Below are 11,716 nucleotides of genomic sequence, written 5' to 3' on the forward strand. Positions count from 1 at the left end.
AGACGAGATCAAGGATGGTTAAACACATTTAAGAAAGTAAGTTTAGAAAAATCTATCTACAAGAACATGGAAAATTTGCTTGACAAAAAAACCCTGTCCATTATTACATTCACAAGGCTACAAGTGGCATTTAGTAGCAGTACTATGATTCTGTTTCTACCAGCACAGGCCAACACAATCAGGCTAACAATTCCCACAGACATTTAGCAAGCTAGACAACTGGGGTTTTACTATCTTACCATCAAACTGGAATAACAGATCAGATTATCCCTCCTGGTTTGGAAGCCTCAACAAGAAGATGAAATTTAAGTCACTTGAGATCACCAGTGCTCTGTAAATCACTTTATTTAAGAATATATTTTGTTTACTCAATCACCAATCGCAAAAGTGAAAAATATAATCAATCTGCATGGCTGGTCCAGTAAAACACTAATACCAGTCTGACAGATGCAGGGTGAGTGGTGCTTCCAGGTCTGTTTATAAAGCACATGGGATTCCCTTCCTCCTCATTCCACAGGGTCACAGTGACATGATGGGCTTTCAAATATTCCTGCGGTGAATGTATACACAGCTCAATGCAAAGAGGCAAATCTTCATGTTTGTCCAAGGAACAAGCAGGATCTATCCACCAAGACACACAACCCCCAATGTTTCTCTGGACAAATCTGCTACTGCATTTGCTGGTCCAGCCCACATTTCATTTCAGTGCCACTGAGAATGGTTATTGTTTGGTTTCTGTACAGTAATGAGACAGACCTCTCTTTGAATAAGAACACATTTCTTGTGAGTCAAAACTACCAAAGGGTTTAACTTCCCTCCCCCATTATTTTTGCCCCCACCCCTAAATTCTGGACTGCAGAAATACATCATAATTATACTGAAAGCAGCAGAGGGAACATGAGCAATGAGGGAGTTGGCCTCCCTTCTTCAGAATTCTATTCCTTTGCTTTCTGATCATGATCCAATGAATGACTGTTGCCATAAAAGACTCCCTTGTTATCGGCTTGCAATTAAAACATTCACAGAAACATATTCAGATTGTATTCAGGCATTAAAACTTCATGAATAAAATCTTTGCTACGTACTTTAGAATCCATGCTTAAACATCCTGTAATTTCATTCCTTTCTAAAATTTTGGGAAGGGGATAATTTTATTCTAGTAATAATGATATAACAGATAATGATCCAGCACAGCTTTTACATTTTATATGGAAGGTCTACTGAAAACATGAAAAATTAGGCACTTAAGATGGCTGGGAAAAAAAGAAAAAAAAGCACAGGTGTTACATCCATGGGATGGTTTTTAGTTGTGTTTTTTCATGTTTTCAAGCAATCATTAAGTTTCTCTTTTAATATTCTCCTGCAGCATCTACAGTACAAACATCACAACACTGTGCTAGCACATAGCAACTTAAACCAAACCAAAACTCTCCAGAACAACTTCAAAGCAAAACTCTCCAGAACAAGAATTTATCTTCCTCTTTACATCTTAGTTGTTTCTCCTCTGTTCAGTACCTAATACTAGAGAATTACAAGAAGAGTACACAGCACAAATGATGATCAATTTGGTTGTCTTCATGACTGGCAAATTCATGATAGTGCTTTCCTTTCCATTCTGCAACTGTGAGATACTTGAGCAAACAACCACCAGATAATTAACAGCATGTTGCAATAAGCTTTCCCTTTTAATCAGCAGCCTAACGTAAGCCTGATCTCAGCCTCACTCAGCTTCATGCCCAACCACGATTCTGTGAAAGGCCTCATTTACAAAAACTCATTATGAGATCAGTCAAACAGTTCGGACCTTATGGAGAAGTTATTATGTCTCTGCAACCTAATCTACTGTATCTGGAGTCTGCTTTTTTTCATATAGTCCATATATATATTTTTCGACAGTGGAAAACCACTCAGTAAACTAGACTGCAGGAGGAGACGTACATAATTTGTGGTGAGGTTGAGAGTACAGCTAGCTTTGGAACTGGTAAGAAAAGTACAGCATGTAAATTTGTGTCCACCCAAGGAAAAAAAATTTAAAAAATGTAAATAGATAGCTTCTTTAAAATCATCAAATATTGCACACTGAAGTAGAAGCAGTAAATGTGGTATGATATTGTAAATACAACATGATTTCCAAAAGAATTATAACTATGTCATCATCTTTCAAGTCCTACAAGGTCTTTTTCATCATAACAATACTACTGTTAGTACAACAGACTGAAGAAATCAAAGCCCAGACTTCACACAGTAGCAATAAGGCCATACGTAATAGCTCTGAGCACTTTTAGCTGGCAAACAGAATGCATATTATCTTGTCTATCTCTCAGCTTGTTGAATCTGAGAGCAAAACATACAACCACCACTGTTAATTGCTAACAACTAGCCTCTTTCCCAAACTGCTTATATTCACACCTAGTAAGCAGCACACAGTTCTTCAGGCATGCTCTGTTGTAGATGGAAGCGAACAATTCCTAATGAGGGATTTAGATAGACAGCCTCTCCATTCCATTTATTCTGAATTCTCACAGCAAATAAGGGTATTTCTTTTACTTAATGTTGCTCTCCCTGAAACACTTCCAATATTTTCTTCAACTTCCACTGTAATTCACTGTAATAGCCTAATTTCACATATTTCTTTGTGGAGTACCTCAGAAGATTAATGTAAAAAATGAAGAGAACAGCAAAAAAGCTAAATAGAAGGAAAAGTTACACTAAACAGGGATGCAAGTTGGACTAAGTACTGCATGACATTACACCTTTTGTACTACATGCAGCCATAATCTCTAGGAAAAAAAGCACAGCCATGCAGACACATGCACCTTATCCTAAAAAGACAGAATTTCTCACAGTAACTGGGAAGAGTCAGGTATTTCCCAGAGTTCCTACTTTCCAAAATAATTAAGAACCACAAGCAAGAAAGCTCAATCCTTCTACATTACTGTTGCTGGTCATGTGTTTATGTTAAACACTTTTTCTGCAGAAAGAAAAGAGCTAATACTGTATTACAGAATTATTTTGAATGACAGATAAATACTCACTCCTGACTTGGCCAACAAGCAAAATAAGCAAACATGCAGATCAGGAGAAGACAGGCATCCAAAAGCCTTTCTTCAATGAGGATCCCTTCCTAAAAGTTCTTTCTCCAGTACCGTCTGGTAACAAAAAGACTGTCACCTAGCAAACGCAGCAGCAGCCCTTCAACTCTTAGTGAGGCTCTTCTCCATGCTCTTGCTCCCAAGGCAGTTTTAATAATACAATTTAAAGCAAAATTATTTTTTTAACAGGACAGATGTAGCAGTATTTGGCTACTTTTCTCTGTTGCAGATTCAGCACACAGTAATACCAGCTGAACCCCAATGATGTTTTAGGCAGAATAACCACCTGCAGAAAGGCATGGGAAACAGCTATGGATGAAAACATTTTTACTGCTCAGGGTAAGACTGCCTGCACAGACTCAATTATTTTGAGACACGAAAGATGGAGCCTGTGTTGTTACAGTCCCACTCATTTCCCTGGTCACAAGTCTTATGCTTCATGGAAAGCTGGATGTAAATTTCATATTAGTGTCCCAAGTTCTCTTACCCTGAGGTACAAGAATGCCATCTATACATTGCATAACTTCTTACACAAAATAATTACATCACTCTTCTGTAATTGACAAGCATTTCAAGAATTGAGGTTAATGGATAAAATAAGAATATATTCCTGCAGAAAAGCAGTCACCCTGTTATTCTGACACAAAACCCTGTGCATTTTAAGCTATTACTGAAATACCAGTTTCCACAGCGCTGCAGGACAGTGTTATCCACTATTTTCCTCAGCAGAGCAAAGCCAACAGAGGTAGTCACCACCAGAATTTTGATTACCTGAAGAGGAGTAACAGCCCTCAGAGCTCATCTACTTTCTGTAACAACTCACTTGCAAAACCAAATCCAGCTGATGACACTGGGTGATCCACCTCAGTTCTCAAGCAACACACAGCCTGAACCAAAGGTGCTTCTAGATGAGGCACCAGGCAGCCATGCTTCAGCTGGGCTCTTGTGGCTGCCTGCACCTGCACTCTCCACAGTAAGCACAAAGCTGTGCACGCAGACAGCCCAGACGAGCAGGGAGCTAACCCGTGCTGAATGACCCCAACGTTATCCCAGATTCCACATAACCCTCACCTGCACCCCCCCTCCCATCAGTTCCTACACCGAACCTTCCAGAAGGGCAGCAGCGAGCACCAATCACCTGGCGCCGCGGGAAAACAGACCAATCACAACCCAGCATTCCCGGGTGCTCCCGCTCCATGTCGTCCCTGTAGCTGCTCCACCTGTGCAGTAGGGGTGCGAGTGGGGATGGTTCCTCTGTATTCATTTCTGAAATAGACCCCCAACCTTTGCACAGGCTTCTGACTGAGTTAAAAATGCTACGAGAGAGCAAAAAGTACTCCTCAGGACTCACCTGTTTATGTGTGTCTCTAAATCATGTAATACCCAGTCAGAGCAAGCAAGCCCTGGCGTGCGTTGGGCAAGCTACTGTGACAGCATAATCACAAATACCCACCTGAATAAAGGATATTAATTCATCTCAATGTCAATACACAATACTGTGTACGTCTTGTAAAATAAACTTACAAATACCAAGACAATTGTGTTTCACAACACAGCCATTTAAAAAATTGTTTGGGTTTTCCTCTGCTGTTTAAAACTTTCCTCCTCCAGACTAGTAAATCTGACAGAACTGTGTTACTTACGTGTATTTATTCTGATGTACTTACACTGGTAAATAGCTAACTTTCATTAATTACACAGAAGTGATAACTTTTTCTCAAGCGCAGGAAGTCTGCTCAGAGAGGGGAGAGAGGTTATCCCAGCACCAGTTTCGCTATTAAATTATGCCACAGCAACTCGTCAGGTCCGTTTTCTTGTGTAGACACAAATACAGTCCAGCTGTTTTAAGTACCACACATACAACTTGAATGGGAACTGACGCTATGCATGAACTGTGGTACGCTGCCAAATTGGTGTTTAATATAGTTATAGATTAATGGGACAGGTTAGAATTTCTAACTATCTTTTCTTTTTGCTATGTAGAAATTTGTTTATATATTTGTCTGTCTGTAGGAAAGAGGACAGATAGAAAATGACAGTGAAGCGTGCCCCAGACTGAAAACTGCAGCCTGCCTTCCACAAATATAAAGGTTACAAGAAGAATAAACTGCAGCATTTCATAGTGGTGGTCTATTAATGTATTCTGCTAATAAATATACAGAAAACTAGAGCATGCACAATCTGGAAGTGATTATGTACTCTTCAGAAAACATGCAATTTCCATTTTTTATTGGTTATGTCTTCTCACACTTTTTCTCATTAGATTACCACAGGATCATTAATTTTATTGCTGCTAGCTTATCTTAATTGCTCTAAAACAAATGTTTCGGATATCATGAACCGTTACAGTAACAACTTCCTCCAATCTCTGTTTCCTTAATCTGCTTACCCACAGAGATGTTTCAGAGTTTGCTTTCCGTAGTTACTATGCTTGGACATCATTAGTGTCATCATGCCTAAAGGCTATCACAACAACCTGCATTGTCAATTGAAGCATATTGTCTTGGATGCGAGATGTCAAAACAAAACACGGACATGCCTCAGCATTTGATCAGTCTTGCCGAAAAGAGATCTGAAAGAAAACCTATTTACTGGGTACACAGATTGCATGGCGCATCAATGCATAGCTGTAAAATCAAGCAGTGGGCTATGTAATTGTAAATCACTTAGCTGTCATCTGCATTACTTCTAACAGTAATTGCCTGACCCAAAGATAAATATACATGACAGTGTTGCAAAAGCTGTGTTAACGTGTAGGATATGGGCTTAAGGTAGTAGAACAAATAATAAAACAGATGCATGCATGTCCACAGAGTCAAGCCGTTAAACACTGTGCTCTTTTGGAAGCTGGGACCATAATTGTTTGTATTTTTTCGACATTAAACATATACAAAACATATACAAAACATAAACAAATAAAATTAACCACATACAAAACATAAACAAATAAACATAACAGCAATACAAACTTAAACCTCAAGCCGCAGAAAGAGTTTTCAGTTACACTTCATTTTAAGCCGATTTCAAGAGTCAAACTCCATTACCTCTGAAGGAATCACTCCTAGGTTCACCAGGAGGCAAGTGCAGGATGGCTGATCTTGTATCTGGGGAATACAACCTCGGTATTGAGAAGAAACTTGCAAATATCAGGGTACTTTTTAATGCCTGATATTTTCTGTAATAATTAACCAATATATTAGGGAATCTTCTTTTTGTTACCTAGCATAATTGTTTGCTTCTAGGCTAGTTTTCTGTAAACACTATTAGGAGTCTGACAGCATAATGTGCCTTATGGATTAAAAAACACCACCAATTTAGAGTTACTCCCAATGAATTTATAGATGTTTGTACTTAAGCACCCCTCCCCCATTTTTTGGTGAACCCCTGGCAGTTTCTAGTAGGTACTTCCCCTTCCTGTCTACCATAAATATATCTGCATGGAAAAAAAAAATAAAAGAGCATATTTTTTCAAAATGTAAACCAGATGTATGATCAATTGTATTTAGTGATTGAGTTTGTGCTTTCATTTTAATCTCCTGGAAAGTGCTCAGTACAAAATTTTAGCTTCCAGTGGGTACCTTTTTGCATTCTTCCTTCTTACCTGAAACAGGACTTGCAGCCAAGCTACATACAACACCTCATGCTTACAGATGAGTTCTAAAAAGACCTTCAAACAACTTTCTCTATACTTATCATTACCAGTAACATTCATAGCAGTGATCCAAATATTTTAAATATTGACATAGACTTATGCAGGGTTCGTATGCATGAGAATTTTGTGCAGGACAAGCCTGACAAAAAGCCACCTTCTTCCTCAAATTCAACATACACTTAAACAGGTAACTTCCACCAAGTGAAAGCTCCTCAGTGTATTTTCTGTTTTCAGTGTTTTTAGGATATTTATCTGGACCAAAAAAAAAAAAAAGAAATAGTTGCAAAATGAAACAGAAAAATACTGAGAGCCCTTTCTCCATTTAATAGAAAATAAAATTAAGGAAATAAGTACTTATTTTTAATGCATTTCCATTAGGCTTTTGTGGCTCACTTTGTTGCTGGAGCAGCTGACTGCTACCCCACTATGTGTTTCTGTGCCTCCCATGTTTCTCTACTTCTTTGAACTGATTTCTCTTCGTTTTACATCTTGTTCAGATCGCTGAAGGGTCCAGATTTATATCTTAATCTTCTTTACTAGTTCCTTCTTCAAATTACTCTTTTTCCACTCAGCTGAAACCCAAAATCCCATTGCACCCACTCTGACCCCCACCAATCCAGTACTTGTTTGCTCATCTCCTGCTCTCCCACCCTTGCTCTCTCTCAGCTTAACTCCTGCTGTCCTTTTCCTGACCTTGGTTGGTAACCTCTTAATCAGCTATGACTCCACTTTCTCCATTTCTTTTTACAACTAGGCATTAGCTAATTCTCACCCTCATTCTTTAACACCGTCTCTCAAAAATTTTTCCTCCTAAGCTTTATTGCCAAAATGATCCCCACTTGTGTTAATTTTTTTGCCTCATTCCCTGCAATGCCAAAATGATCAACTGGTTTTTGCCTTATTCCCTGCAACTCTCTTCCTATGTGAATCTTGGCCACACTGTCTCTTTTCTTAGGTGCATCCAGATGCAGCTGCGAAATTATTTTGGTTTTGTGCCCTTCTCTTTTGTGGCTTCTCTTACTTCCTCCAAAGAGCCAGTAAGATTCTGTTTGCTGATTATGCCTTACCTTTTATTTCCTGACTTGTAAAGCACTGCAAAATAAAGTAATAAAAATGAAATTAAATAACACAAACATTCATACACATTCTCAGAATCCCTACTCTTGAAAAGTGTGGATGCCCACAGGCAGGAAGTTCAACATCCTGCCGTGATATCTATGTTCCTGTTCTGGGTGTTCTAGCCTAGGTGTGGGGAGGAAATATATAGAGGCAAAGAAAACTCCACAATAAAGCCTCCTAGTTTCATCAGGAAAACAGGAAAAAAAAAAAAAGCTTCTGTTTTGATCAAAAAATATTTTACTTTTTTAATGTATTTTATTAAATTCAGCTCAATATCTGGAAGTATTAACATAATTGAAAACCACTGAAATTAAATGTTAGTTTTAAAAAACATTTCTCAGCCAAACTTTAGTTAATTCAACTTTATCCAAACCCATCTCTTTTGTTGAACAAACTGTTCACATAAAAAAAATCTATCCAGAGTCAGATTCTCTGAGGATGTTTCATACGATGTTTTCATCCGAACTAGAAGGAAGTGCAGCAGGAGGGCCAGGAGACCTCCTTGGATGGATAAGGAGCTGCTGAGAAAAATTCAAAGGGAAAAAGAAGCTTATAAAAGGTGGAAGCAAGGACAGGCAGCCTGGGAAGAATACAGGGATGTTGTCTGGGAAGCTAGGGACCAGGTTAGGAAAGCTAAGGCCCATTTAGAATTAAACTTGCCTAGGGATGTTAAGGATAACAGGAAGGGATTCTATAGTCATGTAGTGAATAAAAAACAGACTAGGGACAATGCAGACCCCTCAGGAAGCTCTCAGGAGAACTGGCTACACAGGATTTGGAAAAGGCTGAGGTACTGAATGACTTCTTTGCCTCGGTCTTCACTGGCAAAGGCTCTGACTGCACCACCCAATTCTAGGAAGGCAAACGCAGGGACTGTGAGAATGAAGACCTTGGGTTTGAGAGCATCTTAAAAACCTGAATGTACACAAGTCCATGGGACCTGATGAAATCCATCCGTGGGTCCTGAAGGAGCAGGTGAATGAAGTTGCTAAACCACTGTCCATCATATTTGAAAAATCGTGGCAGTCAGAGGGAAAAAGGGAAACCCATTTTCAAGAAGGGGAAAATGAATGACCCAGAGAATTACAGACCAGTCAGTCTGACCTCTGTGCCTGGTAAAATCTTGGAGCAGATTCTCCTGGAAGGCATGCTAAGGCACATGAAAAACAACAAGGTGCTTGGTGACAGCCAGCATGGCTTCAGTAAGGGGAAATCCTGCCTGACCAATTTGGTGGCCTTCTAAGATGGGGCTACAGAACTGATGGACAGGGGTAGAGCAGTTGATGTCATCTACCTGGACTTGTGCAAAGCTTTTGACATTGTCCCACACGACATCCTTGTCTCTAAATTGGAGAGACATCAATTTGGTAGATAGACCACTTGGTGGATTAAAGAACTGATTGGATGGCCACACACAAAGAGTTGTGGTCAATGGCCAATGTCCAGCTGGAGACCAGTAACGAGTGGTGTCCCTCAGTGATTGGTGTTGGGACCGGTCTTGTTCAACATCTTTGTCACTGACATGGACAGTGGGATTGAGTGCACCCTCAGCAAGTTTGCTGATGACACCAAGCTGCGTGGTTCGGTTGATATGCTGGAGGGAAGGAATGCCATCCAGTGGGACCTTGACACACTTATGAGGTGGGCTGATGCCAGCCTTATGAAGCTTAACCATGCCAAGTGCAAGGTCCTACACCTGGGTCAGAGCAATCCCAGGCAAAGCTACAGGTTGGGCAAAGAAGAGATTCAAAGCAGCCTGGCAGAGAAGGACTTGGAGGTGCTGGATGATGAGAAACTGAACATGAGCCAGCAGTGTGCACTTGCAGCCCAGAAAGCCAACAGTATCCTGGGCTGCATCAAAAGGAGCATGACCAGCAGGTCGAAGGAGGTGATCCTGCCCCTCTACTCTGCTCTCATGAGATCTCACGTGGAGTATTGTGTGCAGTTCTGGTGTCCTCAACATAAAAAGGACATGGAACTGTTGGAACAAGTCCAGAGAAGAGCCACAAGGATGATCAGGGGACTGGAGCACCTCCTGTATGAAGATAGGCTGAGAAAGTTGGGGCTGTTGAGCCTGGAGAAGAGAAGGCTGCGTGGAGACCTCATAGCAGCCTTCCAGTATCTGAAGGGGGCCTATAGGGATGCTGGGGAGGGACTCTTCATTAGGGGCTGTAGTGACAGGACAAGAGGTAGTGGGTTAAAACTTAAACAGGGGAAGTTTAGATTGGGTATAATGAAGAAGTCCTTTACTATGAGGGTGGTGAGGCACTGGAATGGGCTGCCCAGGGAGGTTGTGAATGCTCCGTCTCTGGCAGTGTTCAAGGCCAGGTTGGACGAAGCCTTGGGTGGCATGGTCTAGTGTGAGGTGTCCCTGCCCATGGCAAGGGGCGTTGGAACTAGATGATCTTAAGGTCCTTCCCAACCCTAACTGTTCTATGATTCTATGATTTTCGCCTTGAATATAAACATTAAAAGGCATGGAAGTTAGGCACAGAGGAAAGTATAGTATATTCTCATCTTTAGGTATTCACTTTTCAGTTGAAATAGGAGACAGACTGGGGGAAAAGAAAGTATAATACCTGGTTCTCTATTGCTGGTCTGTTACCAGCAGATATACTAGCCACTTAATGGGTATTTGATAAGGGAAACAACTACAGCAGGTCCTGTAATGGTACTTCCCAAGGCATTGTTGATTTTAAACACAGTCACAGTTTGTCTTCCACTTTTCATGCTGTTTAACACATATTAGATCAGCTGCCTTCCTGAGTTTGTCTGTCATCCAGTGAGGGCACTCAGTTATTGCACAGTCAGAGCTGAAGGGTGTCCTTGGGTGCTGGTGAGGCACAAAGCCAGCTGGAAGCCAGACTGTACACACAGGGAAGGGGCTGCAGCAGCTTATTGCAGCGCTGGCTGGTTCCATCTCAGCAGCATTTGTTTAGCCCCATGGAATTCCATGAAAGGAGACAGAGAATCGAAAAGGAGGAATTAGCTGGAGCAATTGCTTGAGAGTTACTCAGAGGTCAAACATACAGACCAGCAGCCTGATTCAGTGTGTCCAGAGCTAAAAATCTTCGACTATCACCTACCTGTCTTCACCAGCAATTTTAGTAGAATGAACCTGCCTGGAATAGGCTTTTATACACTGGAATAATTTTTAGGATTTTTGTCCTTTATTTCAGTTATATTCAACCTTTCAAGTATTGTGCATCAATCCTCAAGTGTTATCTTCGGTCCTTTCAAAGATGCTTAGAGTAGCATGACAGTCTGCCTAAGTTTAATATAACACCTAATTAACTCCATGTGTAAACCAAATGCTTTTCTTTTTTTTACTCAACATGATTTTAGTCTACTACGTGTTCTTCCCAATAAGCTATCTTTATTTCTGCCATAACCACATGTGTGATTAGCATTTCATGCTTTTCAGGCATTTCTTCAGTGCTTTCTAAAAATTGACTGTAGCTGAGGTGTTCTCTATTGACTGGAATGCTATTTCTTTTTTACAAGTCTGAGACATTTCTACAGATTTATGTTAAGTTTTTTAAAGCTCTGCACAGCTCTCACTATCATCTCTAGCAACCCAAAAGTTTCCCAACAGTATTTTGTTACATCTGTTAAAATTAGGCCTGTGTAACTTTAATTTATACTCCCAGCCATAGTAAAACCTGCTTTATGAGCACTAGAATTATAAATGCTTTCACTTCTTAATCACACTAGTCTCAAATAGAAAAATAACATATTTTGATCCATGAAGATCTGCATAAAATGTGGGCTTGCCCACTGTTTGCTTTACAAAGCAAGAGTATCTTAGCTATTCTTCCACTAAACTTTCCAGAGGCAAAGAAAATTTTGCTGG

The 11,716-nt window shown here is 40.3% G+C and overlaps 1 long non-coding RNA gene across 1 annotated transcript; it reads right to left on the reverse strand.

Moving 5' to 3' along the window:
• Nucleotides 1-327: 327 nt before the first annotated feature.
• Nucleotides 328-4,037, reverse strand: LOC130605980 (uncharacterized). Its single transcript, XR_008973845.1, has 3 exons — nucleotides 3,864-4,037; nucleotides 3,172-3,378; nucleotides 328-735 (listed from the first exon to the last, which is right to left on the reverse strand). It is a non-coding gene; the product is annotated as an uncharacterized LOC130605980 (long non-coding RNA).
• Nucleotides 4,038-11,716: the final 7,679 nt, after the last annotated feature.

Source organism: Pezoporus wallicus, unplaced genomic scaffold (assembly GCF_028554395.1).
Source record: "Pezoporus wallicus isolate ANWC-B61680 ecotype Strahan unplaced genomic scaffold, APGP_CSIRO_Pwel_v1 scaffold_7402, whole genome shotgun sequence".
Lineage (NCBI taxonomy): Eukaryota > Metazoa > Chordata > Aves > Psittaciformes > Psittacidae > Pezoporus > Pezoporus wallicus.